Source organism: Zootermopsis nevadensis, unplaced genomic scaffold (genome assembly GCF_977971745.1).
Source record: "Zootermopsis nevadensis isolate Lab colony 2312 unplaced genomic scaffold, Znev_1.0 Znev_ptg000029l, whole genome shotgun sequence".
Lineage (NCBI taxonomy): Eukaryota > Metazoa > Arthropoda > Insecta > Blattodea > Termopsidae > Zootermopsis > Zootermopsis nevadensis.
The window spans coordinates 5,084,496-5,112,404 of NW_028259161.1; the positions used below are offsets into that span (position 1 = coordinate 5,084,496).

At 38.6% G+C, this 27,909-nt stretch overlaps 1 protein-coding gene across 3 annotated transcripts in view; it reads left to right on the forward strand.

Moving 5' to 3' along the window:
- The window catches only part of LOC110835786 (uncharacterized), a 768,515-nt gene that overhangs the window by 141,068 nt on the left and 599,538 nt on the right, over window positions 1–27,909 (forward strand). For 2 of the 3 annotated variants that reach the window (XM_087358219.1, XM_087358223.1), the window contains exon 4: window positions 25,343–25,379. The gene's annotated coding sequence lies outside the window, so the exon portion shown is untranslated. Of the gene's footprint in view, window positions 1–17,528; window positions 17,665–25,342; window positions 25,380–27,909 lie in introns of those variants that run through there. The other variant, XM_087358220.1, reaches the window with a different exon arrangement.

The following is a 27,909-nucleotide window of genomic DNA, read 5'->3' on the forward strand; positions in this document are numbered from 1 at the left end:
CTGCGACATTTTGAATTCAAACACTCTTTTACATAGCTCATTCGGCACAGTGACTGGCTGTTACTGGAGTTTCATTGCAGAGGGGCAGAAATGTATTTTTCACCACCGCGTTTGGACCGACTCTGTGACTCACCCGGCCTCATATTCGGTTGGTATCGGGGGCCCCTTCACTGGGGATAAGGAGGCTGGAACTAGAAGCTGACCACTCACCTTAATCTATTACCGAGGTTAAAATAAGTGGACCGAAAGTGTCGGGTACTCCTTCGTATTCCGGAGGCCCCGAAGACCTGCTGTCATGACAGATTTTTTGTGATTTTCCTCAGTCCCTCTAGGGTAATGCCGGGATGTCTTAAATTACGCCACGAGCACTTCCTTCCATGTTGTTTTGCTAATTAACCTGTTATTCGTCACTGTACAATCGTCAAATAAATCATAAATAGTTAATTCGATTAATTAAAATGCGCGAAGTTTCGACTTCGTTCGCCTGAACGCCTCTAATGGCGCCGTGAGTCACTTTGCCTTTTTAACTGCACCTCTGATTTAAAATATGGACCCAGAAGAAGAGGATACAGAGGTCTCTTACACATTCTGTCCCGTGCAGTGTCATTAAATCTCTCTCGAGTTGTATGGTCGCTTGTGTATCCATTGGGACGGCACTGCAAGTTTGTGTCCTATATTCATGCTGTCTCTGTAAGTAGTGTATCCTTTTTCCTGTATATTCTTTGTATTTTATTGCTCAAATTAAAATGTGTTAAACTCTGTCTACTCAACTACTTCTCAGAGAAATTTAATAGCGCTATAGGCTCATATTTTCTTACTTATGGTTTGTTTGTGAACCATTTTGAACTTTAAAACGCATGTTCCAGACAACTGTAGCAGATTTGTCACAATCTTCTTTTGTTATTTCTTTTAATTTTTCCTTCTGCCTTGTGCGTTTTCTCTCGTTTTGACTTCTCCATAATATTCATTTCTCGTTTGTTTGCCCATTCATCTAGTCATTGGCATTGGGTTTCGTTAGATCTCGCTTTGTCCTGTTTCTTCGCTTATCCGCTGATTTCTCTTGTCTTGAATTTAATTGGGTAATAACGGAAGTGCAAGCCCTAGTCGCGGAGAAGCTAACGTTTGGAATTCACTGACGCTCTGAGTTAGAGAAGCAAGTTAATATACAACCAGTAGATGTACAACTTCTGTGTACTGCATTCAAGTCCGATAATTTGTAATAGCTACATAGCTTGCGGTGGACGAGTTGCAAATTTCAGATAAGTTTTTTTATATGTTGTAGTTAACGGACGCAATGTTGCGTAACCCAAGTACAAGACAGCGTGTTTTATGTGCGACCGGATTTAGTTGTCCCAGCCCCGGGTCGCAACCCTCCCTGCTCCGCCGTCCCTAATATGGATACAACGTAACGAGATGTTAGACCATCTCTCCTCGTGAGGAGCTTGAAGCGAGAGGTCAGAGGTCACTCCCAGCAACCGAAGTAGTGGAGTAGAGTCGGCCCGAGGTGGGGCAGGTGAGCGAGACAAAGTGAACGTACTGTACACTTGGCACAACCTACTTTGTTTTGTGCCTGATTCATCTCGAACAACGGGTACCAGGTTCAGCGCGTCACACGTGGGAGTACAGGATTCAAATCACTATTAAAAGCCTAAGTTAATCATTAATTAATAATTTTAGCAGCTATAATGACTGTGGACATTGTTTTCTGCAGCCACTCAAGACGACCGCTGGCAGAGTTCATTCAGATCAGTCCCGATGGCTTCTATCCAAATCCAAACCCCTCTATTTGAACCGGCGGTTTACGCTACTATAACCAATGTGCCAACCAGAGCTCTGGTAAAAAATCTGAGAATCAGAACATTTAGTATAAAAGGCCGCCAAAGGATTTGAGGTGTTCACGGATGTGAGTATGAAGATTCCTGTCTTCTGGGGTTTTGCGCTGTGTAGTCTGGTCGATGTTAACCAACTTTCAGAGGTCATACTGCCTCCGTCTTCAGGGCGATGAAGATTTCTGTCTTCTGGGTTGTTGCGCTGTGTAGTATGGTCGATGTTTACCAACGTTTCAGAGGTCATCTGCCTCCGTCATCAGGGCGATGAGTATGAAGACTTCTGTCTTCTGGGTTGTTGCGCTGTGTAGTCTGGTTGATGTTTACCAACGTTTCGGAGGTGAGACTGCCTCCGTCATCAGAGCGATGAGTATGAAGACTTCTGTCTTCTGGGTTGTTGCGCTGTGTAGTCTGGTTGATGTTTACCAACGTTTCAGAGGTCAGACTGCCTCCGTCATCAGGGCGACCTGATGTCGGAGGCACCATGACCTCTGAAGCTTTGGTGGACACCTACCAGACTTCACAGCGCAACAACCCAGAAGACAGAAATATTTAAAGGGTAAGATTATCTAGTTTCTTGCACTGTGTCACAAAACATATTTCCCAACGCAATGGTTAAGTTTACTCACGAGATTGACAGCTGCGAGGGAGTAAGACGGATCCAGTGGGATGCCTGGTCGCGTCACCTTGCCGCAGATTTCTGCTTCGTGGTAACACTTGATGCCGGCTTCGTATTGCAGTGCAGTCTTGAATACAGAGATGTGACACCCGAGTGCAACATAATATATAGACTTGGGTGAGAAATGTGCCCCTTCGTGTGCTTTGATTTCGTTGTGGCACTGTAACGTGTGAGTTACGTAACGCAAGTTACGATCCTCAAAGTGTAGCTGGAAGACCCGCCCGGGATATAAGACAGGCGATGGCATTCAGTCACGACGTGAACGAAGAGAGGTAATGAAGGAACGCGTGTTGCGGAATTTGCGTCACGATATAACCACAGTGGCGCTTCGAGGCAGTCCGGTATGTTCCAAGTGGTTTTAAAACTGTAAACGTTGTCCACATTTTCAGCAGAGATTATTTACTGATATTAAAGGATCAACTCACAGAAAGGCTATGTCGTTAGGCCGTTAAAAGAGCCTACTCAAGGATGTTTGTTTTACTTTTTGTCTTCTCAGGCCTTTACTAGGATAACAGCATCAAGGAAGTAACTTTGCGCTGAACGTATATCTCAAATTGAGTACATTAATAAATAGGCCGTACACGCAGAATTACGGCTTGAAATTACTTTAGAAATCGGGCATTTTGAAAACGGGGGAGATGGGAGGATAATATTAAAATTGGCCTTGGGAAAATGGCTAGTAGTGCGCCGTCAGATCACGTCTAGGTCACTTGTCATAGAATCCGATATAGCTCATAATAATATTGATTTAGGCTTAACATCAACAGTCCGCTGAGAAAGTAGAAATATTGCGCACAAGGAAAACCATTAAATGAGAAAGAAGGAAACAAAGTTAGCTCAGAAAGCAGGAATAGTATAGTCTTATGCCTGGCTAGAATGTCAATAGAACTGAGTCTTTGAAGCTAATAGTCACTCGACATATTCCTCGTCTTTTGTACGCTACCCAGAGCCAGATTAATCCTGCCCTGTTTAAAGAGTTATTTTAGTATCTCATTTATACACGCTTCGGTCTCCCAAGTGACTTTTTATCTCTCCCTCACGTGCTACATGCATCGCCCACCCCATCTTCCTTAATTTGCTCACACTCATAGTAGACTGTTGACTTAACAGCCTGTTTGTTGACTTCCTATTATCGCCTTATTAGCGGGCTAATGCGGCATATCTACTTCATCGTTCTTAGAAAAATTGAAACCTGGGCAGTTACTGGCACTTGATAAAGCCATGCAAGGAAGAAAGTTGAGGAATTTCTCGGAAGATTACTGTGTATTAGGATGCAGACTGGAGTCTTGTGGCTCAGAATAGGACCTGCTGGCAGGCTCTTGTGAACGAGGTAATTAAACTTCCGGTTCCGTGAAAGGTGGGGAATTTTCTGACCAACTAAATTCTGAAGAACGACTCTGTTCCTACATATATATCTTTAATTGGAGATGATGACCATCTGTATTATGTTCCGGCTTCGTTTTTTCCGGGAAGGTGGGATAATTGACCCGTAGAACATGTCTCAATGTGATGTGGATTGTGCAGTTCTCTGATGTAGTGCTGTGTTATTCCCGGCCAAATTAAAACTCCTTCTGAGAAGGTAGCTGGTATGGGGAACGTCGTCTGTGGGCCGTTGAGTAGTACATTTGTGGGCGTCCAATGTGCCCGGGGGCTCAGTGTTTGTTACACGGAAGACGACATCTACAAATAACTGCTCTGCTAGTCACCGGTTAAAATGTCTTAATGTGGACTCGATAGTTAAGTTCTGTGGCTATTACAGGAAGGTTACAGTTTAGCTTTTAGTGGGATTAAGGAAGTTCCATCGCTCCAGGCCAGCGGCTATCTTGATTGTTAAACAAAGCAAAAAGTGGCAAATTTAATACCGTGATTAAGTGAAAATTTTTATCGACGCTGGAACTTACCGAGCAGGTTTAGGGCAGCAATAAATCGTCTGGTTTCATTCCGGATACTGCGCGTGGGAATACGTCGAAGTATTTGCGCTCACCGAAGTTTCAGTTATCGCAAACCATTTTGAGACAGTTTTATCAAATGAACCAGAACGAAAACGAATAGTGGGTTTGTACCTCGTGGCGCATCAGATATTCTGTCGTTCTGAAGGTGTGTGTGTTTAGATTGTGATGATGTGGGCGGGCTGAAGTAAATAATTTAGTGGTAAAATGACATGAATTCGTGTAGAAGTTTACGAACGTTCGGATCCCATAAGAACAGGCATTTCCGTGAACAAATGAGTAGCTGTCCGACAAGAAATGTTTCCAAATTTTTATAACTTGACCTAGCAAAGTAGTGGAGTGTGTGTGTGACGTCTTTGTAAACACAAAGACGTTATGTCTGACTGCCACTCCACTTTGGCTGGCAGGGTGATACCTGAAGTTTTAACATCCTTGTATTTTTAGACCGAGAAGTTTTGTTTGTGTATGAAAGGTAAACTTTTACGAATGTTTCAAAATCTGTCGTCAAAAGAGACGTACAGTACCCAACGTGTCGATTATGAGAAATGAAGGATAACCCTTGCACGTGTCGTAGAGCGAGCCGCACTTAGTCACTGGCGTGGGCTTCTGCTTGGCTGGGATATGAAGACCCAGCACTGCCTGCTTGTACTGCAGGACGACAACATGCAGAAATAGACATTAACACTATTTTCTGCATACTGACGAGTTTCCACCTGAGTTTGAGTAAAGTTCATTTGCTTGTTATTAATGATGGTGTGTTAACTGCACAGCTGGAACTGGTTTCCGTGCTGGCTACTGGCTACAACTACAACCCAAGCTGCAGTTTCATACTGATGTTCAATCCTTTGAAGCCCAAATTTGTCTAAATATAATTTTAAAGATGTTACTGGTGCCTCAGAGAAAACACAAAACTTATCCATTACAAAGACCAGTTTCTTAGTTCTCTTTAATGAAATAACAGCTGTTTATTCTGAAAATCGTGCGAAACCCGCAAATACTCTGTGTGGTTAAAATTTAGGTTTACTGAATGCTAAAGCAGGCGGTACACACATTTCCCAGCGGAATTCAAAATGTTGATCCAACACCTGAATTTGGAAATGTTATTACATGAAATTAAACTTTTATACGTCTATTAAATCGCTAAACAACTGTAAATATATTAGCCTTTTAATTGAAGTGTCCTGTTGTAACCCGTTTTCGGAACAGTTTATGAAATTAACAGTTAGTGGCTTATCTGCATCTACTATTTTATTGTAAAGATACCGTTTGGTATCATCTCAATTTCTGTGCTATTTCTTAGCTTCATTTCCATGCAAGACTAATGTTGACGCAACGTACTTTAATAGAATATTTGCGACATGTGTATTGTATAAAATGCAGTTACCTTCTTTCATTCTTATATCAATTGTGTTTAAATGGGCGAAGACTTCGTACTTATAAAGGATCTGCACGTTGTAGACCAGGTCGTTCTACGGAGGTGAGTATTGAGTTTATTACTCGGCCATTCTAACCTCAGGAAAATCGCTCATGGTGTTCACTGGATACGACGACGGGTGGACCAGACATCAGAAATCCTGCTATCCTATCAAGGATTCGCACCTTGGTCGCCCAGCCACTTTACTGACGTAAGATACTAGCCCTTACTTTACTGATACTTTCTTTTCACGATATAAAACGCACTTCAACGCTTTGAGATGCCCACCATCCTTTACGATGGACGGACCGGAAAATTTGTGTCTATTCCAGACTTCGATGACTGTTCTCTCACAATAGGACAGAGCTTCGTATGCAGAGGGAAGTATTTAATTTCCTGTATCTTACATGTCATGCATTTTGAGGATAGCGGATAAACTTGTGGCATAAGAATGTTGAGTTCATATGTAATTTACAATCTTCACCATTCTACGTTCGTTTCAACAGGGTGATCAAAAAGACACTCAACCCATACTAAAACATTTATTGGTTTTCTGCAGTTTCGCACAATTCGATTCGATTAATAATCATACAGTATCGCCGTGACTATAAAAGAACCCACGCAGGTCACATCATGCGCGCGCCAGTCCGTCAGCTGTCTTTCAACAACTTAAGTTCAAGGAGTGTTCACTGTCGAACGTTACCTGGCAACTCCTTGCTATTTGACTTGCCAGAATGAGTTTAGGGATACATTTATCGATTCTCGTGTACCAAACAAATCGACAGTCTCTCATCTGGTGGACCGTTTCCGTGACACAGGAAGCGTGCAGTACAAAAAGCCGTTCCGGTCGACTTTTGGTGTTCAATGATGATAGTTTGGACGTGGTAGACATTTCCAACACTTAATATAATTTTATGTATTTTGTTTCCTGATTTTATTGTTAAAGTGTATCAGGAATGTATTGCGTGACTCCGTATTACAAACGTTAGCGACTATTTATACAGATCTTGCAGCAGATTTGAATGCTTAATATATGGAACAGGCTACCACGTAAACAGGATGGAAGGATCCTGTTCATAATATCGCCAAGAAGACCACGTAAACTTGAGCACTCCATTCCCGCTTGATCAGCATCCTGGGAATAATAAATGACGCGAAAAAAATGCACAAAAACGTAACAAAAATATCGATTAATAATTGATTACAACCGCAGAGTTGACTGCGAGAATGAAACAAGTTAATTATGCCGGATTTAATGCTAACGACAATTCATTGGCGGCTCAACATTAAGATCTAGAACGATCGGGATGTATATATAGCGTATTACAGCACAAGAATTTACAGAGACAGATAAAGTTATTCACCTTTAATCGCTAAATAACCAATATTATTATAACAGAAATAGAATGTTAATCACCAATTACACCAGTCTTCCGTTGACTCGTTTATAAGTTAGTTCAGCCCAACTTCGACGTTTCACAATTTATCTCCTTGAGGCTAATATTTTTGTTATTCTCCCAAATTATTTTTGGTCTTCCGAGCGGACATTTTTCAAGAGGTTTTAACTACCAAAATTCTGTTATAATTTTCTGTCTCTCCATCACAGTCACACATTACACTCCTTGTAGCCTCTTTAGCAAAATTAGTAGTGTAATAGAAAATTTGACACATTAAAGAAAAATTTCCGTATAGGAATTCTGAAATTAATGTAGTAAAAAGGATGCTTGTCTTAAAATCACCGAACAAGACGCTGTACTGGCTATAAATCCTTAATAATAGGGAGGTACACTGTTTGATTCCTTGCAGAAGCCTTTGCCATCTGGATCGAGAATCTTGTGGTGTTCAGTCATCTCAGGTTAGTTCCGAATATACCCTTTAAATAACCGACGAATCATATTATTATTGATATTGCATTTTATTGGAAGTAACCTTCGTAGCTGATAATAGCAGGGGGAAGAGAGACACAAATTCCAATATTTCTGCTTGCACACGGTCGAATATAGAGTTTCCTCCTGTTCCTTTGAGCCTGTACAATGATGGCATCACATCCTACGCGTTCCCGTCCTCGAATACGTCAAGTTGATCACGACGGTCCTTGAACCTCAGAATCAAGGTTATGAGCTGAAAGTGACTAACACATGGCCATGTACATATCGCGTTTTATTGCTTTCACTTTGTTTGTAAACGTCTACAGTAAAAATATATTCTAAGAAATTTTTTGGAGCTACTATTTAGATAGAGTTCACGAGCCCGAAACAGTGGAAAAGGATGCGACGAGACTTGTTCTTCAGTGTGTAAAATCTGTCAAAGGACATGTTGTAACCTGATATTAGTTGCCATTCTTTCTTGTTGGACACTTTTATAAAATAAACAGGTTATTTACGAGTTTAAAAAAAACAGGAATAAATTTTAAGACGTATTATGAAACTCCGGGATTTAGTTCTGTCGGTAGTGTTATTTCAGAGACATTGCATCTGATTTTTATAAGGACTTTTTCAGACTGAGAGTAATCTCGAGGTCTAGCTGATAATTATATAACCACATCAACTTCATGTAACGTCCATCCCTAAATTGTATCTAGTTGTGTTCGAAATCGGTGCATTAGAAAAAACTTCTATTTCTTGCGATTAAACGTATAACAATATCATATATTAATCTGCAACTAATTTTTCTAACAGAACAATGTCTGTGTACTTATTTGAACAGCCTGTGTTTTAACATCACAAAACTAGTTGAAGTTGGTAGTACCGACACCAGTTGGTGATTTCAATGCTCGTGTAAGTGATAAAGCAATTTTGCATGTTTATGAATTAGCGACAGTGCAAATCTCATCACCCATTAATGTTCAGAGCCTTGCTACCTTAAAAGAATTATTATGAGGTTGAAAAGGGCATTTTTTGGCTGGTCTCAGGCAAAAGTTCGATTAATAGAAAATGGTATTCTGAGATATTTCCTGCCCCTAGGCTATATATTTTAATCACAATAATTTTTAGGAGCGACTAAAAAGTTGCTATTTAGTTGTATTGATTTTGATTTAATCTTAATTTCCCGTAATTGTTAATAACTTTGGGGACACTGTCGTTTATATAGCCGAGTTTTATTTCTTTCATAAAAATTATCCAGTAAGACAGCGAGAATATGAAATTATGTTTTCGAACGTTTCGGAGGAACCTGTTGCCTCCACGTGCAGTTAACCACTTACTGTTAATAACGAAATGCGAATTTTTGAGTAGGTACCAACGTTTTGGGGGAACATACTACCTCCATCTTCAGAGCTAAATATGGATGCAGAATGTTCCATCGAAACGTCGGTGTCTTCGTAGAAGTCCAAACGGCGTTGCAACCAAAAAGACCGACATTGACGATTTTAAAGTTGTGAAAACGTCAAATCTCACCACAGTCCAAGGTTTAAGAACATGTGTGAGTAGTAACCTATAATGTTAGGTTATTTCATAATTATACAAAAGTAGTTGCTCTTCTAACAAATTCGTTAAAGAAAATAAAATAGCCCAGTTGTATTTACAGTCAAGATCCACTGTTCGGCCTCAGGAATCGTCACCTCCTGTAAGCGACGTTTCGGATCTGTACCAAAATTCATATCCGTCCGTAACCAGACCCGCCCTAGAAGCGGACTGCGGTCCATAGGTGTATATTACTAGTCCACGCTCTGTTTGTAATCACGAACCGCTTTTTTGTTTGGAAAAAACTACGTCTGCCACCTGTTAGTGTCTGCACGAATGTGTCTGTAACTTATACTAACCGAATCATTATGACTCTTGGTACACGACATATGGGGGCGTGTGTGTGTCTCGTCACCTGCGTTTTAAGAAATTACAGATGCTGTTACAGGAGTCAGGAGATCGTAATGTCCAGCGTTTACAGTCTTACGGGGACAGCTTTGTTGTTCTGTCTGTGAGGAAAACCTAGGAAATATAAAATAAAGGAATAACTGATACAATTATACAACGAGGGCCTCAGTGTGAGGTCTAATTTTAGCAGTGTTACGGTTATTAAAAGATGAAAAAAACATTGAGCTGGACCGGGCATGTAGCACGTACGTGGGAAGGAAGACAAGACTGTTGGAAACCGTCAAGGCAATAGACCACTTGGAGGACCTGGTGGTGAATGGAAGGACAGGCTAATATTAAATCGAGGATTAGAGATATAGTTGTTGAATGTGATTTGCGTTGTGTTAGCTCACTGTAGGTTTGTGCACTGTGGTGTTTTATGGTGCATTTATTTAATTACACAACCACGGTCATTGCATATAATGTGAGTGTTCTTGGTTGCGTAATGAAATTGAATATAGTTCCTGATGAGTGAACTGAACGTTTTTTTTTTATAAAATCAGGGAATTATTTAACAGGTAGTTGAACAGCCATGAACTGCTCGGAGAACGTCCTACGTAATTGAATTAATTGATCAATTAAGCCAGTTAATTCTGAGTTGATAGTTAACTGGTTTCTTGGTTATTTAATGAGATAGTTTGCGTGTTTGACGAGATTTCATATTATCGTACTTTGAATTATTGTGTTTAAGCTTTAAAGTCTAAGCTAAAAACAAAAAGATTTCAGAGAAGCGTGAAGTTTGTAGGAATATCAGAATAGTGCATGGCACTCGACTTCATATGTTAAGACTCAAAGCAGCTGACTAATTGCGGTACAAAAAGTGGTTTTAAGAACAAGACGGGAGTCAACAAGGACGAGGAAAAGAAACAGTTAAGTTGGGGCAAGATCATTGAGGGATGGGTGTTTTAAACTGCACCTAAAACAGTCTTCCGTGTTGCAGAAAGCCTGGGGCATTCTGTTATGCGAGCCCCCTGGTTCAATGAACTAGTCTTGCTAATTGCAAAGACCCAGGGGCAAATTCAATTAGATCATGACTCTCAATACGAACCGTCCATTGCTTGGTAATACCCCAGGATATCCGAAAAACATTGACTGAGCATTAGACATGGTGAAGTCTTTGCATTATTTATAGTCTATTAGGTTTATTTGTATCTGTTTTAATTTGTTATTGCTGGTTTTCCTTTTCGCGATGGCTTTGGTGGTGATGGAAGGAAGGAGGCAAGAGGAAGGTGGAAGACGATGAGAAGAAAGAAAAAGAAGAGAACTTGAATGGGAATGAGAGGAAAATAAGAGAACGAGAAGTTTGAGATGAGGAAAATTAGGATGATGGTGATGTAAGAATGATGAAGAGGGACAGAGTAGTAGAATAAAACGTGGATATGAGGACTGGGAGGAGGAAGAAATGAGATGGGGAAAGAAGTAAGATGATTGGGATATAAGTGGGATGAAAATATAAGAATATGGTAAAAGTATGAGAATAAGTCTGCTGTTGATAGGAGAAATATAAGTGTGAGTAGACACCGAGGAGGATGAGGATACTGAGAGGATACAGAGGAGATGGTGATGTTGAAGGGAGGAGGATGATACGATGACGAGGAATAGGCAAGTCCCATTGACACAACTTTCTATAAAGAATTACTTTAAGTTACTGTCTGTAAAAAAAATGCTGCCTTTATCATCGCATTGATGATGTGGGCAGCAAGGACCTCTGAAACGTCAGTAAACTCCTACCAGACTACACGTCGCAAGAACCCAGAAGACGGCCATCTTCAGATTCACCGCCGTGAAAACATCAAATCATACATTTCATTAAATTTATTTTAACTGTCGAATCGCTGATATGACGAGAGACATGCAGACAAGCGGAAGCTATCTCCACATACTGTGTTCCAATTTTCCATTGAGATGTACATGGATGTAGTTACTATTCAAAGAAATACGAAGTTTTGTTATCATGCGTTTTATTTCAATGCGACTAGCTTTTGTACGTGTATTGAATGTAATGTAATTTGTATGATCTACTGTCATATTTATTATTTTACTTTTGGAGGTGATACAGGAAACCAAAGAAAATGAAATTTGTTATATAGGACTACAAACTTAGAAAATTTCAACTCAGATATTTTACGGGCTGTTTTGAACCCATGCTGTTCCTTCCCACTCCTGTTGCTTTGTATAGACCACTTAAGGGAAGTAAAGTCTGTCGAACAGTGGGACAGAGAGTCAATACAAGCTATGGGTGATCCGGGTTGTTAATTGATCACATAAACATACGCTGTTTCCAGTTCGTATCCAGAACGCTGCTGTTGACTGAAAGAGTGGTCATAGGATTTCCTTACACATGGCCATGAAGAACCAAGGTTTGCACTGAAACTTCTTGAGGCTGTGAAGGCGGTGTCGTTGCTCTCTGTATCGGCGTAACTGTTATGCAAATCGAGATTCTAGATTCGAGTTGAATTAGGCTACTTACAACAGTGGTTCGCGAACTTTATGGTAATTACTGTTAGCAGATAAAGACCGTGCGAGCCGGTAATGGGACAATGGCCTATTTGCCGTGATGTCGAAGTCCCAAATCTCAGTGGCATAAGGCGTCAACCAATTTATGAACGTGACTTTCACGGTGATAATAGTAATGAATGATGCAGCACTTGTGTGTTGATGGCCTTGACGACGATGATGATACAAGCTACGGTGACAATGGCGACAGGGATATGTAAGACGTTAATCTGGTGGCGAATTATGTTGGTTTATTCTGTAATAAAATTTTTCTTTTGACCTAACAGAATCTCAAGGGACTCTTTGATTCGATAACCCCAATCATTTTTAGTGAAGTGTACAAGTTATGAAGATCCTTTTTATGCAGTTTCTTTCTAGCTTTCTGTGGCTTCCACTTTCTTAGGCACAGCATTCTTAGAACCCGGTTCTCATACACAATCTGCAATATTTCCAAAGGGTGAAGTTAAATTTTAGATCTGTACGAAAGAACAGATAAAATTGTAGTTTCGTTTACTGTAATCATTAACTTTTGACAGGAGACGGAAAGACAAAATATTCTGAACTGAATGGTACAAATTTACTGACCTGTTCGTTTCTTCGTGAAAGTAACTTTAAATTGTTACTGTCGTTCTTTGAACATTTTTGTATTAATGGCGATAGAGCATGAATGTATATACTTTTTATAAGAAGTGTTAATGCCTTCCTTAGTAATTAATGCTAGACGAATAATGTCGATTTGTTCGTATATAGAATTACTAATTTGTCTGCAGACTGATGACGTAAAACTTTTTATTCTCCAAAGGCAGAAAGTTAACTTCCAGCATACCTATTCGTCTTAATTACAAATTTTGTAAGCTATGCGAAGTCTCTGAGGGCTTTAGTATTTTCTCCCCCGCTCTCTGTTTTATCGTAGTTTCCAAACTAATCTTAGGATCATCATTTTAGAGGAAATAATTCCCCTTCGCGGGGGGTTGTTTTTGGCACAGAAGCGCCCCTTGGGTAGTGGGGTTGCTGTGGAACTCGTTTTAATTTGAAACTCCATTTATACCATGTCGCCGTTTCTATGGAAATGATTCTCGGTTGTAAAGACACCTATAGTCCGTTTAACATTGCGAACAGTAGTTAAAACAATTCATCCTGGGAACAGTATAAGCCCAGCCTCTCGGTTGTAGGCAAATGTAACTGTGGATATTCCTAGTGAGGGAATGTTTGCCGATGTCTGTGGCTGCACAGCCTTGTTCAGAAATTGAACGAACACTCGTCTGCATCTCAAATCTAAAAGTTACTCGTCTGAATCTTCTCCTACATTGAGTAGATCTTCACCATCTTCTTGTTTTCCGTCTTTCCCACCGCCTTCTCATATATTTCCCGCTTGGTTTAACTTGGATGATTATTTTAAGAGTTACATGGTATTTCATTGTCTGTAGTCAGTTTTAGATAGTTCTGAAACTTTTGCACCAGCCTCTGTTGTTAAGAGGTTAACACTTCCGTATTCGGGAATTCCATAGTATTTTGTTGGTCACCAAGACCAGCTATAATCTGGGGTTTTACATCAGTCATCCCATTTGGCGCCCCATAACCTGTTTGGGGCGTATATGAAAGATTCTAAGAATCCAAGTTCCAGAGAGATCATTCACCAGTAGATGCCTATAACGTTAAATGATAAGACGATGATAATCGTACTAAATGTAACAACTCAGTTAATTTATGAAACAGCAACGAAAGCCAGTTAGAGGCAAGCACGGAAGAGGAGGATGTGAAAAACAAATAAACAAAACAGTGCAAATACAATAATAATTATTATCCTAAATTACGATATCCGTGTTCGTATCTCATGGGCTAAATCATCTTGATGCTAGCAGTTAAAATTAATCAGTTTGCATATGAAATGTAGTCACAGGCTTGCGGCCCAGATGCAAGAATCACCGAATCACCGAATCACCACAAGTTAGCGCAAGTCACGAGAGCATTTATTGAATAATTATTAGAGGAAATTTAAAACTCTCCGAGGAATAAACAAGAATTGATTTTACTACTTTCTTGCAGAAGGAATATATTTGCTTTAGGTCCCAGTGACGGAAAACAAACAATAAACTTGACTTATTAAGGGTTACACTGTTGGAAGTAACAGTGTGTAAGATTTGTAGTGAAATGTAAATGTTAGACAGAGTACAGACGTGGCAGGTTTATCGCAATTGAAAGTGGTTGACTTCAACGACATACCTCCTGTACAGACAGAACTCGTTTATGGGAACTTGTGCTTCCCCAGAGAGCTGACAGTACTGTTAGCTGATGAAACCCATTACACGCATATCTGGAGCCGGAATACTGAAAGATTCTAATTAGAATTCCCTACATGTTTCGTCGTTTGCAGCAACAGATACAATCTCTGTAAATATGACAAATAACACAGTGATTCACATTTTCTGTTGTTTTCAGTGGCCTGTAACAAAAACAAAAAAATTCGTGCGTGTTTAACAGAAATTTGTACAAGCTAAGGGCAGTTCCGCCATGAAATTGCAATACTACGCACACTGAGTAGATGATTACTACATATTGGCCGTGATTAGAATTTCAACATACAGTACATTTTGACTGAGTATCATTAGGTTATAAAGAAGCGAACTGCAGTGCCGATATTGTATCAAAGATAAGGAATTTTGGGGGGGGGGGAGATGCTGTTCTTTCTATGTATGCCTAGTAGGAACTATAAAGTAATAATTATGCACTTTATATTCTCCATGCAGTTTATTGCTGCAGTGAATGTTTTATAGACAAACCGTAAACACTGTTATGCAATTATATAAATAACAAATTATGTTGTCGTCCAATATCGGGACGTTTATTGTCTGTTGACAGCTTTGGTGTTGATTGAGAGCTACGTGTTTCTGCCTCAGTGAGCTATCTTCAGTCTGTCTGTCTGCATTCTGTGGTGGACGTTTATATGAAATGGAAAATGCCTTATATAATTTAATATGGGTACAGAATGTATGAATTTAATTAATATTAGTACAAATTGTATTTTAATGAATCTCATACATCATTATAATTATGCAATTTTATAATTAAATTCTGCGTTTTATATTCCAACTCTAGTTTCAGCCGTGTCATCGGCTATTTTGACTCTTTTTTGCCCTGGTAGTGAAGCATATCCCGGGCTACATTTATGAAGATAGATGTATTTTGGGATGTAGAGACATGTAGTCTGGTAGTTGACCAACGTTTCAGAGGTCCTTGCTGTCTCCATCATCAGGACCTCATGATGGAGGCGGCAAGTAACTCTGAACATATGAACATGAATCAATGAACATAGAATCATCGTAGGAGTCTTGACCTTGAGGTTCTTAATGATTAATAATTTAATAGAGCCTATAAACAAAATATATACCCCTCACCATTTACATACGACTTACAGGGGCATTATAGGGCGTAGTATCAGACAAGAGGCGATTTTATGAATTTTGTATATATTCCGAATCCAAGTTATGTCTTCTGTGGCTGTAAATATTCGTCGTTAAATTAAAATTATCAAAGTTGGATCTACATTTCAGTCGTATAACGTGGAAGTGTGGAGAATTGAGAATTCTGCAGTAAAATGAGGAACCGTTTAAAAATACCACAACTATGAAGACGGGAATGGTTGTCTATACTTTCGCCTGTGTGTTGTTTCTTGCGTGTAATTTGCAAAAGTCGCTTTTTCTGGAGCACCATAAATCACGAAAGTTGTGAATTGATCTGCGTGGCCTGGTGGAGGATGGGGTGAAGGGAGGGGTTGAGTACAATATACACGCATTCTGAAATGCTGTCAGAAAAGAATTTCCCTATCTCCTCCCTTCAAAAATAAATCCACCCTGCAGAGAGCAACTGATAACATCGATTAAGTCGTGCTTGTAGAAAGCTATGAAAAATGGAAGTGTCGACTTCTACAGTCGTCGGCGTCAATCAAAACACAACTGCTCCTTCCTCATGGAGGATACCGAACACTGGATGATTCTGTTCAGATACAAACCGGTTAATCTAATAAGTAAGGTGGTTACGTAATAAATGTATTATAGAATGCTTCTCTGGGTAGCCTGTTTCTGGAGCAGGTCTCGAACTCGAGGATATAGGGAACTATTGTCAACCATAGCACTGTCACGTTCTGTCCGAGTACGTTTTCTCAGTTTTGTAAATAATAAGCGTTAGAATTAGTTATCATCATGAGCTAACTCAGGAAAGTGAATGATGCCTCATATCTCTCAATAGATCGATTGGGTTCTTTGGTTATTAACTCACTCTTGCTTTGAAACACACAGCCTTCGCTACGCACATGGCAGTCAGTACAACTGAAACCTTGTGCAGTATTTAGTAAGGGAAGCACGCATGTTCCAACCTCGTGGTCAGGAGAAGTTAACGTCAGAGAACACAGCACGCGTAGTGAAAGTGAATCATTTGGAGAGTGTGTGTTTTGCCAAGGAACTTGTCGATTCCGCTGTAACTGTTATAATTGTTATTACACTTTGTTTCTTTCGTCTGCGGCGCACATGTTGTTAAATTGTGAAAGAAACTGCCTTTCAACAGAGTAGAAATCTTTTACGCTACTGTTTATATAAATACATGCTTGTGGTTCTCAAAATAAAACCTTTGACCTTCCCGATTCTTGAGCAAAGTTTTACGTCGCCACCTGACTTCTGGACGCAGTCATCCTTCTACATTTCTGCTCATTTGATCCCAGTTGGTATGCAACCCAAAAGTTTATTAGTACTCACAACAGCTAGTCGTTGGATCGTACTCTGAGCTGCTTTAATAATCCATTTTTACACTCAGATCCGTCTGAATCTAATTTGTATACTTAGTTTAGTTCTAGACCAAATTCCTTACTAGCATCAATCAGAGCTTCTGTGCCTTTCTTCCTGGTACTTATGTTATCCCCAAATAGATTCACATCATCAACATAGACCAGAAGCTGATCTGTGCCATTCGGTTTCAGTCCCATCTGGTTTACTTGGACGCTCCTAATTACGTATTCTAAAGCAAAGTTGAAAAGCAATGGTGATAAATTATCTTGTTTTGGACCATTTTGGATAGGAAACGTGCCAGACAAATGTTTACCTATACGGACTTTACAATAAGTTTCATTTAAACACATTTTAATAAGCTTAATTAGTTTCATGCGTACTGGACGCAGAGATTGGGTTGAGCAAGCGCTGTATTACGTATCTGAAGTGACAAACATTTTACTTTCCGCAGTGTTTCTTCATACGACGTGTTATTTTATCGAGGTTATGACCGTCAGACAGCTGCATTCGACTTACTGGCACCAGTGTTAGCCACATGGTCACTCGAGACATAGAATGTTTGTTGTACAAGTAAACAAGTAGGCCTATCTGTGAGAAATATGCAGGTGATCAGCTCCTCAGTACTTCTGTTGAACTAGTTTACTAAAACACCGCCATAGCATTACGTCACTAAGGTAAGTACATTAATCTTTGACTATAATGGCTTTTTAATGTTGCATACACTTTTTAGAGTTGAAGGGTTATGTCGAAGTATGTTTACAGCTTCTGAAGAAGCCGGTAATACGTAACCGAACTTGTTTTTTTATGTGAAAAAATTCCCGTTTTCTTTTAAGCTCGCCCACTTCTCATGTCCACTTACCAGTGTACCTTTAGACTTTAGGCTGCTGATATTACGAGAAGTCAAATGAAGGCAGTGGGCCTATTTTGTTCGTGCTTCCATGGGCCAAACAATTTTCGAACCAATTTGCCTACTGTAATGAATCTCGGCGTGGAAAGTATGTTGATAGAAACAACCCTAACTTGTACGTATAGGCCGAGAAATAATTATTTTGTTTGATAGTGAAATTGTTTTATTTGAAACTAATATCGTTATGTGAATAAATAATGCAAGGGTACGAGCCGGGTGGCTCAGTCAGTGTGAGTGACTACGGGCTGGACGATCGGGATTCGATCCCCGACAGGGGCAAAGGATATTTTCTCTAGCCTCTACGTCCAGACCTGCTCTGGGGTCCACCCAGCCTCCCATCCAATAACGCAAGTGCACGTCCCAGGATGATGTGCGGATCAGGATCTTTGGTACAATAAAGATGTAATTAGACAGGTTTTTATTTACTTCTGTTTTGTTTGTTTGGAAGCTGTGAATCATTTTTGTTTGTATTAAAAGTAAATTATGGAAACGACTGTCAACAGTTTGTAACATTCGTCAAGGTCAGTTAGCAGCAATGTTTAATAGATTCTTCTCAGTAACTTGTATCTGAAAGTCCTCTCTTGATGCGTGCAATAAAAATGAGGAACAGCTGCCGAGCTGGACTTTTTATCATTTCCGTATTTAGCTTTCATCTGAAGCACTTCCTATCTCCTCGCTGTTCATAGATGATGCAAAATTTCTCGAAGTGACGCAGTTATTTGTGACCTCATGTACACGGCCTCACCTTTGAAAATGTAGGGAAGTTCAAGTGTTTGGGAAAGACAAATAAAAACTATATTCATGGTGAAGTAAAGGACACAGAGTATGTTAAATTTGTAAGGGCTTGCTGCCGTCGGGATCAAGACTTTCTCTCTGTATTCTCGTCTGATGTCTGTAAACCTGAATATGAAAGTACACAGGAGCTGCAATTTTGTATGTTTCTCGTCAGTATAAAACTTAATTTGTAGTCCTCGGATGCGTTTAGGCATGCTCTAGGGTACATGAGAATAGAGTAGTGAAAAGAAAATTTGGACCAAAGAAGTAAGAAGTAATGGGAGACTAGAAAATTTTACATTGAGGATTTTCAGAATTTGTGCTCGTCTCCAATTATTGTTAGGGTGATTGAATGAAGGAAAATGAGACAGGCACGCACGAAAGAGATAAGATAATATGAGTATAATGTTATTTGGGAAACCCGGAAGGAAGATGTAGCTTCGGGGACTTCACAGAAGGAAGGTAATATTAAGACCACAAAGAAGTAGGGTATGAGGATTGGATTCATCAGGCTGAAGATAGGAACCATTGGCGTGATCTTGTGAGCACGGTAATGAACCTCTGACTTCCTAAGAAGCGGCCATTAGATTCTCAATAGGGACTATGCTCCGTGGAGTTAGTAAAGTTACAAAATCTTTGATTATTAATGGTCGCCAACATAAAAAACTATCCCATGTAGGGGAAGTTTCTTCCTCGTTACTTCATTTCCCTGCACTCTCCTTTATTTCACTTCTTTCATGTAAGGTCCAATTTCTTTTACTTGTCCGTAATTGTATTTGCTTTTCACCATATTTACAGCGCCCACTTAAAATGCATTTAAAACTCTAATTTCTGTTAGTCAGTTCAGTTATTACGCGGTGTTAATAATGCTAGGTTAGGTTTATGAGGCCTGATTTCTGTTTTGTATGAGATATTTATGTCCATGTGGACACTCTGAAATGCTTGTTTGCATTCCAGTGTTATTATTTCGGATAAATGTTGTAGTCGTGGTATCTAATCTTCAAAGCGTGGATTAGTAACAGGACACTTTTATATGCCGTTTAACAGCCACTAGCATTTGCATGGCATGCTGTTTGAATTGGGTAGACAAGATAACATCATATTAGAAAGAAATAAAAAAAAAACGAAAGTGATGTGAGAATTATTGAAAGTGGCTGTTACAAAAACAAGATCAGAGTATAATTTGGTTAAGAATCTGCTTGGAAATGGTGGAGCGAATTAATTACGTTAAAAAAAAATAGAATGACTTTAGGCGACAGTCAACCGGTTCATAATATGTTTCACTGGAACAACTTCTGATTTTCTTTCTATTTTTGTAGAACCCTCTTTCTGATTTTTAATTACGTCTCAGTTTTTTTCTGCTAAAATCTGATATACATTAAGCGGACTCCTTATGTGAGAGATCGGCTCTGCATGTAGCCCACGGAAGTTTTTGTGATATTGTATCACTCCGCGTGATTAAATATGGTTGCCGCCTGTGTCAGCAAAATATTCACGTAATATGAAGTGGATAGTTAATAAAATACAACAGATGAACAAATTTGTCAAAGAAAATAATTGAGTAAGACCTATTTTCTAAGTCTTTAATACATTTTCTTAAACTTTGAATGAATTGCCTCATTTATAATTCAGCGATCCGCGAGTCGGTGAGAAAGTTTTTTTTTAATTAGTTCCCTTATACATGTTTAGTAAGTAGCATCGTTTCTGTTCCAGAACGAATTACAAACATTGCCTTACTAATTGGGTAGAACTATTTGGTGAGTTTTCTACATGTTACGCTGAAAAAGATTTAATGCCGAAGAATTAGGTATGCCGCCGACGAAATGAGCGAAACATTTTTAACAGTCTTAACGGAGAAGTTGAAACTAGACCAAACATTGTAGGAAATTCGTTAAAGACTATGATGTGCAGAATAAATCAAACAAACAAACACGTCGTAGGCGTGTTGATTTTGTTCTCGTGTGATGTCTTACGCACGTACATGAACAGAATGTTTTGGCGCCCCAAGGATATCGTCTCTTATAAGGAACATACAAGGTGAACTGGCTGAAATTAATTTCTCACGCCTTCCTGTTACCGATTTGTTATTACCCTGATCTCTTTTGTATGCGTGTATCTCACCAAATGGTTTATCTTAACCAGTTTAACTTTCAGTTTTATAGACCACTCTTCATTCTTCTTGACAGCAATACTGTTTCAGAAATAATAACTTTAAGTATATCTAATTAATTAGTGTTCTATAGAAACTTTCGAAGATGATGGACGCTCCTCGTAACAGACAACTGTTCTTTTCTGAAACGTAATACGTCGCCTGTTTAGCATTTTGGGTATAATCTGTTCGAATACAGTTTGGCCCTCCGGTAGCATTGGTCTGTCTTTTATCGCGTTGGAAATCTTGCAATGAACTGGCTATCCCGAGGTGGTGCATTAGTTTCCTAGGCCCTTCCACACCATTTTCGTAATATACACATTAAAATAGGCCACTACCCTTTCTTTTATATGAATCAGTTACAGTCAACAAGGAAATCGACTTAAGATAACCTGCACAGTGGGCAAGGCTTCTTTTAAATAAACCAAGACACAAACAACTGGAAGAAAGGAGAGACAGATCTTCTTCCACTTGATTCGCCTCGCCCTCCATCTTGTTTGCGTTTTATACCCTGGGGGGAAGCGATGTTCGCGAATAGGCTCCCCACCCACATTGTGATTTTGAAGTTGTGGGGTGTCGGACCCGACATGTGACGCCACTACCGCGTGCCCCACAGCACGTGACCTGTCAGCCACAAACGCCCGGCAGTGGGTTGCAGATCTGTTCCAGTGCTCAGTGTACTGGAGTCGGTTCAAAATGTGCAGGCAGCCATGCGTCACCGACTTTGTGCGAAACAGCATGCAATATTCGTGTGTCTAAGCCAGCACGCTGTTGCATGACCATGTGGTCTGCTAATGTCGTTACGTGTGCAATAATTCAGAGGAATTTTATCAAACCACGTTATACCCTGACCGTGGTTTAGTTATTATATCAATATTATATTGGACGTTGTGCATTGTACGTTGACCTTGGTGTATTTGATATAAACGATATTTCGGGAACTGGATTCACAGCCATCTAAGACGACTGATTGTCATTATTATACTGATATATTTTTATTCCAAGATTTGTGGCGAATGGAATTGGTGACGTTCGCACTTGGAGTCATAAAATCACCTTCTGTTCGAACCCTTCAAGCGGCACAAAGGTCTGGTGTTGAAGGATTAGATCTATACTCCAGCTAGATTTTATTATCACCGCTTTATTTGATAATCTACTCTAATGACAGGGCTCACTTAAAATGTATTTTTAGCTCCTTCCAAACATCTTCAGACCCAGGCGAAAATACTGCAAGAGTAAAATTTTGCTTCACTGTTGTCGCGCTAAATGTCCGAAATGTGTTCGTGCAGATGGAAATTTTCGTAGCTTCCTTCGGTTTTAGATTATTTTCGGGATAACATGTTTATAAAAACCAGCAACTTTTTTCCATTTGATTGTAAATAACCACTGCATTTAATATGGCTATTTTAATAATGATTCATTTTATCTTAATTATTAATCCTATCTTCCTTTGCCCAATTTGTTTCTTTAACTTTCTTCCACTCATTTTCATCCTTTCTCTATTCTTTTTTATATCCACTCAAAATTACAGTTCTGTGTCGTCTCATTACATTCGTTAGTACCGTAAAACTAGCTTCTGTATTGTTATACTTAGCTGAATGACAATTAGCTTTCTTGAATACATTTTCATTTGCATTTTATGTACTCTGTGGGACCGGTACTTCAGTGGTAACACCTGGCGAAGGCAAGCCACAGAGAAAGAGTAGATATTTTCAACATTTGAACAATTACGACATAAAACATACATAATGTGTGCTTATGAAGAATCTAATTAAGCAGGTGTGATGGAACTTTAACAAGACTGAAACTGTTGCTTTGAAACTGGATTGCTCTGCTTTAGAATATCGCTCTGTGTTTCAGATAAGGAAAATACGTGATCTGATTCCATAAACACCGACCGAGATACTGCTCTCAACGAAATACGATGTCCAAATTGAGCGCAGTTTTTGGGTTTCCTTACGCGCAAAGGTCTTACTGATTGATGAAGTTGTGTAAGAATCATTCCGAGTGACCCACCTTTATGGAATTTCATATTTAAATTCTGTGTTGAAACTGGAACCCAAGTTGATGATTTAGACTTACGAAAAATATGCAACAATATCCACTTTTGTTACCTGGTCTGTGTCGAAGGCTCCATGAGTTTATCTGGGTACATCTTGTTTCAAATAAGACGCCACTTTATTCGGAGACTAGTTTCATCATCTAGGCGTCTGGGAAATTCATTTTTAATTTTTTTAATAACCTGTATCTTTATTTCCGTTTACGTCCAATCAAATGTATGAAGCAATTCTTCTCATATATTTCATTTCCGCGTCTGTAAAACCAGACTTGAGTATTTTTTTTTCCGTATACAGTGGATTCTGGTTAATTGGTTCACATCGGGACTGAAATATTTTGGCCCAGTTGTGCGAAGTTCCACGAGAAGAGTTAAAGAAAGGCTTTTTCTTTAAGATCTGTCCCAAATAAATGGCTGTTCCGATTAACCGATGGCCCAATTTACTGGAATCTACTGTATCTAATTTTTCTTTACACACTCCTGGTGCGGTAACATCCAAGACACACTTCCATCTGTTGTCCTTTGTCCAGGCCGAATCTCGTGTATGATTGACGGCATTGCGTGAGTACTGAACTCACTTTTAGTAACTGCGTGCTAAATAGCTTGTCTCAGTGTTATTTTTTATCTATGTTCTCTTTTTTATGTTGTATTGTAACTAAAGGATCGAAACTGAAATGCAAATCATATAATTTAGAATATCAAATGATATGATATTAATGCCATCTGATTGATGAGTATTGTTATAAGACCACCGCCAACTGTTAGCGGCGTATATTTCTCTAACCTTTGATTGCAGACATCTGGATTGTCATGAGATAAACTAATCATACACTTTGGTCCAATCGTGACCAGCACACACAATACCATACAAAGGATAATATATTACAATGCGCCTATAGAATTATAAATTTCTTTCATTTTGCTATCGTGTCAACTTATGTATGCATCGTCTGGAAGTAAAGTTGGTTAAAGAAATGCTGCACTCGAGAGTCTCTTTTGTTACCAGGCACGACATTCTGGTTATTTATAATATCGGCTGGAAGCATGGAGTTCTCGTGTTATTCAAACAACCACTCATTTCGCTTGTGTCCACTGGCTTTTTCATTTTGTCACAGAATAATGTATGAAAATATTTGCTTCTACTTTATCACATCTCTGTAATCCTTCGTTTCGTCGTTCGCCAAATAAAAATACCTAACTCTCTCTCTTTAATAATTATAATCACAATACAGAATGTTACATTTAAAAAGCAAGCATTCACCCCCACCCCCACCCCCCAAGACGACGAAAACAATGGATAATATAATGTAACAATCCTTGCAGCTCGTGCACTGTAATTTCCGAAATCTTGGACATATGCCCTGGCGTGAAGCTTAACAAATAAGAAGATTCATAATAAACGTCACAGTCTGATGTTAATAATGATAGTGGAAGGTAGTATTAAACGTTCTAAAGTTAGTGAATCGGTATGAGTGTTGACATGAAGAAGTTTTGTGCTGGAATTGTTGTAGAGTGCTAGATCTTGAATAGATGATTGCACGTAATACTGCGATCCATTTGTTTGTGGCACGGAGATGGCGTGCTAATTGCCTGGCTGTCAGACCGGCGCCCAGCGTTCGATGTCCTTATCTTAGCCAAGTGCGTAGCCTCATCGGTAAAAAACACAACCGATAACAAAAACGTTCTTTGATAAATTTACAGCGTAACATTGAACGCTGGGTGTGGACACATCGGGTAGGCAGTTACAAGAATTTTGAATCGTTTTCAGAAACTTGTTCAAACACTTCATTTACCGCCATTTACATGTGTGACGGAATTGAACCACGACTGGGTCCAAACGTGAGATGATTTTTTTTATCTGTATCGTATTTTCCACTCATATATAAATTTAAACCACAATACCGTGTTTGTTAACACACAAATTCTGATAATATAGCGTCAAACTAAAATTAAATTATGCAAGATTACGTTGCTTAAATAAGTCAAGAAATGAAAGTCACAGGATGTAACAGAGATTTTTGGTTTCGATTTATAGTCAACATTTCTGCACTGACTGTACCCGTTTTATTTATTTAAGGGAATAACATGTAACGGAAGTAATTGAAACAGGTTTGGTCCGGTTAGTGTCTTTTATTTTTGGAAACTTCAGAATGTAACTATTGGTTTCGTCGTAACCGATCGTCCGTTCGTAATTAACATCTCCCACACTACAGGACCGATCTCATATAAACGCAGTGTAATAGACCCACACTATGCTAGTGCTATTTGATTTGTTCTTACTATGAAGATTTTTGTCTTCTGGGTTGCTGCGCCGTGTAGACTGGTAGAAGTTTACCGACGTTTCAGAGGTGTTTGCTGCCTCCATAATCAAGGCTGTGAAAATCTCAAACACTAATTTATTTTTATTTTGGTTGTTTTAAGTGCTACTTTACTAAATAACATAAATGTACTTTTCTTACTTTACAGAGTTTCCGGCCAGTTGTTGTGGGGCTACGGCATTGCTGTAAGTATCGTTTATTTGAATTAATTTTAAGATTACTTTGCTTAAGAGCCTATATGAATTTGTAGGCACATCCCGGCATTCACTTGAGAGAGAAATGTTCTATATAAAAGTTTCACGTGCCCAAAAATGCGTGTTATGTATTTTACAATATGTTCTTAGAGTTAATTGATTTTGAGAAAATAACGAATGCAGGTGAGCCTTGGTCTGCTTTCCATCAAGGTCTTTGTTTTGTGGTTTGAGGTAGCAAGAACTATAGATTGATAATTTCGGAGTTTAATGGTTAGTATTTAATTATAAACACATGAAATATTTCATACCGAATTGTTTTTGTCTCCTTACAAAAATTTGAACTCGCATTCTCCAATTATTCGGCAATTTCCTTTGTCAAACCCAAAAGAAATCAGGAAAAAACAAAATCCCATTTTGATCTGCCTCCTTGTTATTTTGCAATAGGCCTGTACACAAAAGCTGGTGGAAATGGCCTCTTGAAATAATTTCTTTCATATATTTATTCCTTATTCGCTTTCCTTTTCCCGTTCGTACCCTTATCACCAAGCTGCCCAGTCGTACCAGCAATTGTAAACCAACTTTTTGCCGTCTAGAATGTTTACCATGAACTTCGTTAGTCATGCATAAAATACACATGTAATCATAAACAGTATCATATTAAATACATATAGCCTATGTGGACACATTAAGGCATTATATATTTGTTTAAATCTTGTCAGTCTAATCACAATAAAATTCCTATTAAATATTAAAATATTACCATAATTAACATTTAAATATTTAAAATATATTAAAATGATATTCTCTATCGAAATGTTCGATTTACATTAGAACATCACTTTTTACACGACATGTCTCAGTTCTAAAAGAACCATCTTCAGGCGTATAAAATTATATAAACTTAAATATAATTTCTTAAATGCAACTTTTAGTCAGATTTTGTAGCTTAAGTGCGTCATGTTTGTGTTGAAATCAAATATATATTTATTATCGCAGTCTATACACAAACGTATTTAAAATGTTGTTGTTAAAATTTATATAACACTATAACATCATTTTAATATATTTTAAATATTTAAATGTTAATTATGGTAATATTTTAATATTTAATAGGAATTTTATTGTGATTAGACTGACAAGATTTAAACAAATATATATTTATCACAATATGACGCAACTTTATCATCTTAAGGCATTATGTTTTTTTTAATATTATCACAGACAATTTAATTACCTTAGGCCATTATAATTTCAGAAAATCGCACAATATTCAAAGTGCCGTTATTGATTACACGGAATCAAAAGGTTCATAGCCGGAGGAACCTTTCTGGACTTATACCAAATTTAATGAAAATCTGTTGAATGGTTCAAAAGTTATTGGGGGACAGGCATGGAAAAACACGTAATATCATAGGCCTTTCATTACTTATAAATCTATGAAAATAGGCAAAAAATAAATATTTAACTTATAAAACTGATCAGCGTGTAAAATAATTCAGAGAGACTGACAAAATTCCAGAATAAATACATAACAATGTATTATCCCTAAGTGATAATAAAGTATAATTTCTTGAGCAGATGGTGAAGTACATTTATATTCATCCAGTTGGAACAGTCCACAATTCATGGGAATGGTTATCTGTTTTAGTAATTTACACTAGTCCCTGAACACGAAGCCGGTGGAAATGTCAGCCGGCTTTCAGTCGCTTACGTAAATATCTCACAGAATATGTAAACGATTAAATTTCTTGAGTGTATGCTTAGTTTATACCAGTCTTGTATAACCCAACGCAATCAGTTTTCGACGACCTACTTGATGCTGCGCTGTGATTGCAGCAGGACTGTTTTACCTCTTTTGTGTTTTGTGTTTTGTTATTTCGTGATCCTACGAAGAATATTGATTGGTCGATTCATTATACCAATAACACATTGGACATTGCCTACTGTACCATCTTTTACGTATACGATGTGTCGGTAATTTTCTGGTTATTCTGTATTCTTCTGGTTACTGACGATCTTATACTAATATTATATTGGACTTCGCTCGCCTTCAGAGATTGCTCTATATTTGATATAAAGTTTCAGGAGTTGTCTCTGCTGCCGTCTTCAGATGATTCTTTGCAATTGTGCTGACAGATGTAACATGGACTACGTAGGCCTGTTAGATATGATTTCATCTTACACTTCTTCTCCATGATCTAATATTTTGTGTGATAGCCTAATATTCAGAAGTTCTTGGTTCGATCTCGTCTAGACTAATTTGAAAATCTTCAAGGAAAACAATAATAATGTGTAATGAATAATGACAAACAACAACCCGAAGACAGGAGTAGAGCCGACTCTTCAAATGACTAATATATCAGTTATACTAGGAAATATTTAGCATAATATTGCAGGCCTATATTATCTTTAACCTTCTCTTACACATTAAGAATCTACATATTAAACAGTTATAATATTTTACTCAGTTTTGCTCTGATCGTTATTATCAAAATGAACGGGACCATATCGTTTCTTTCTT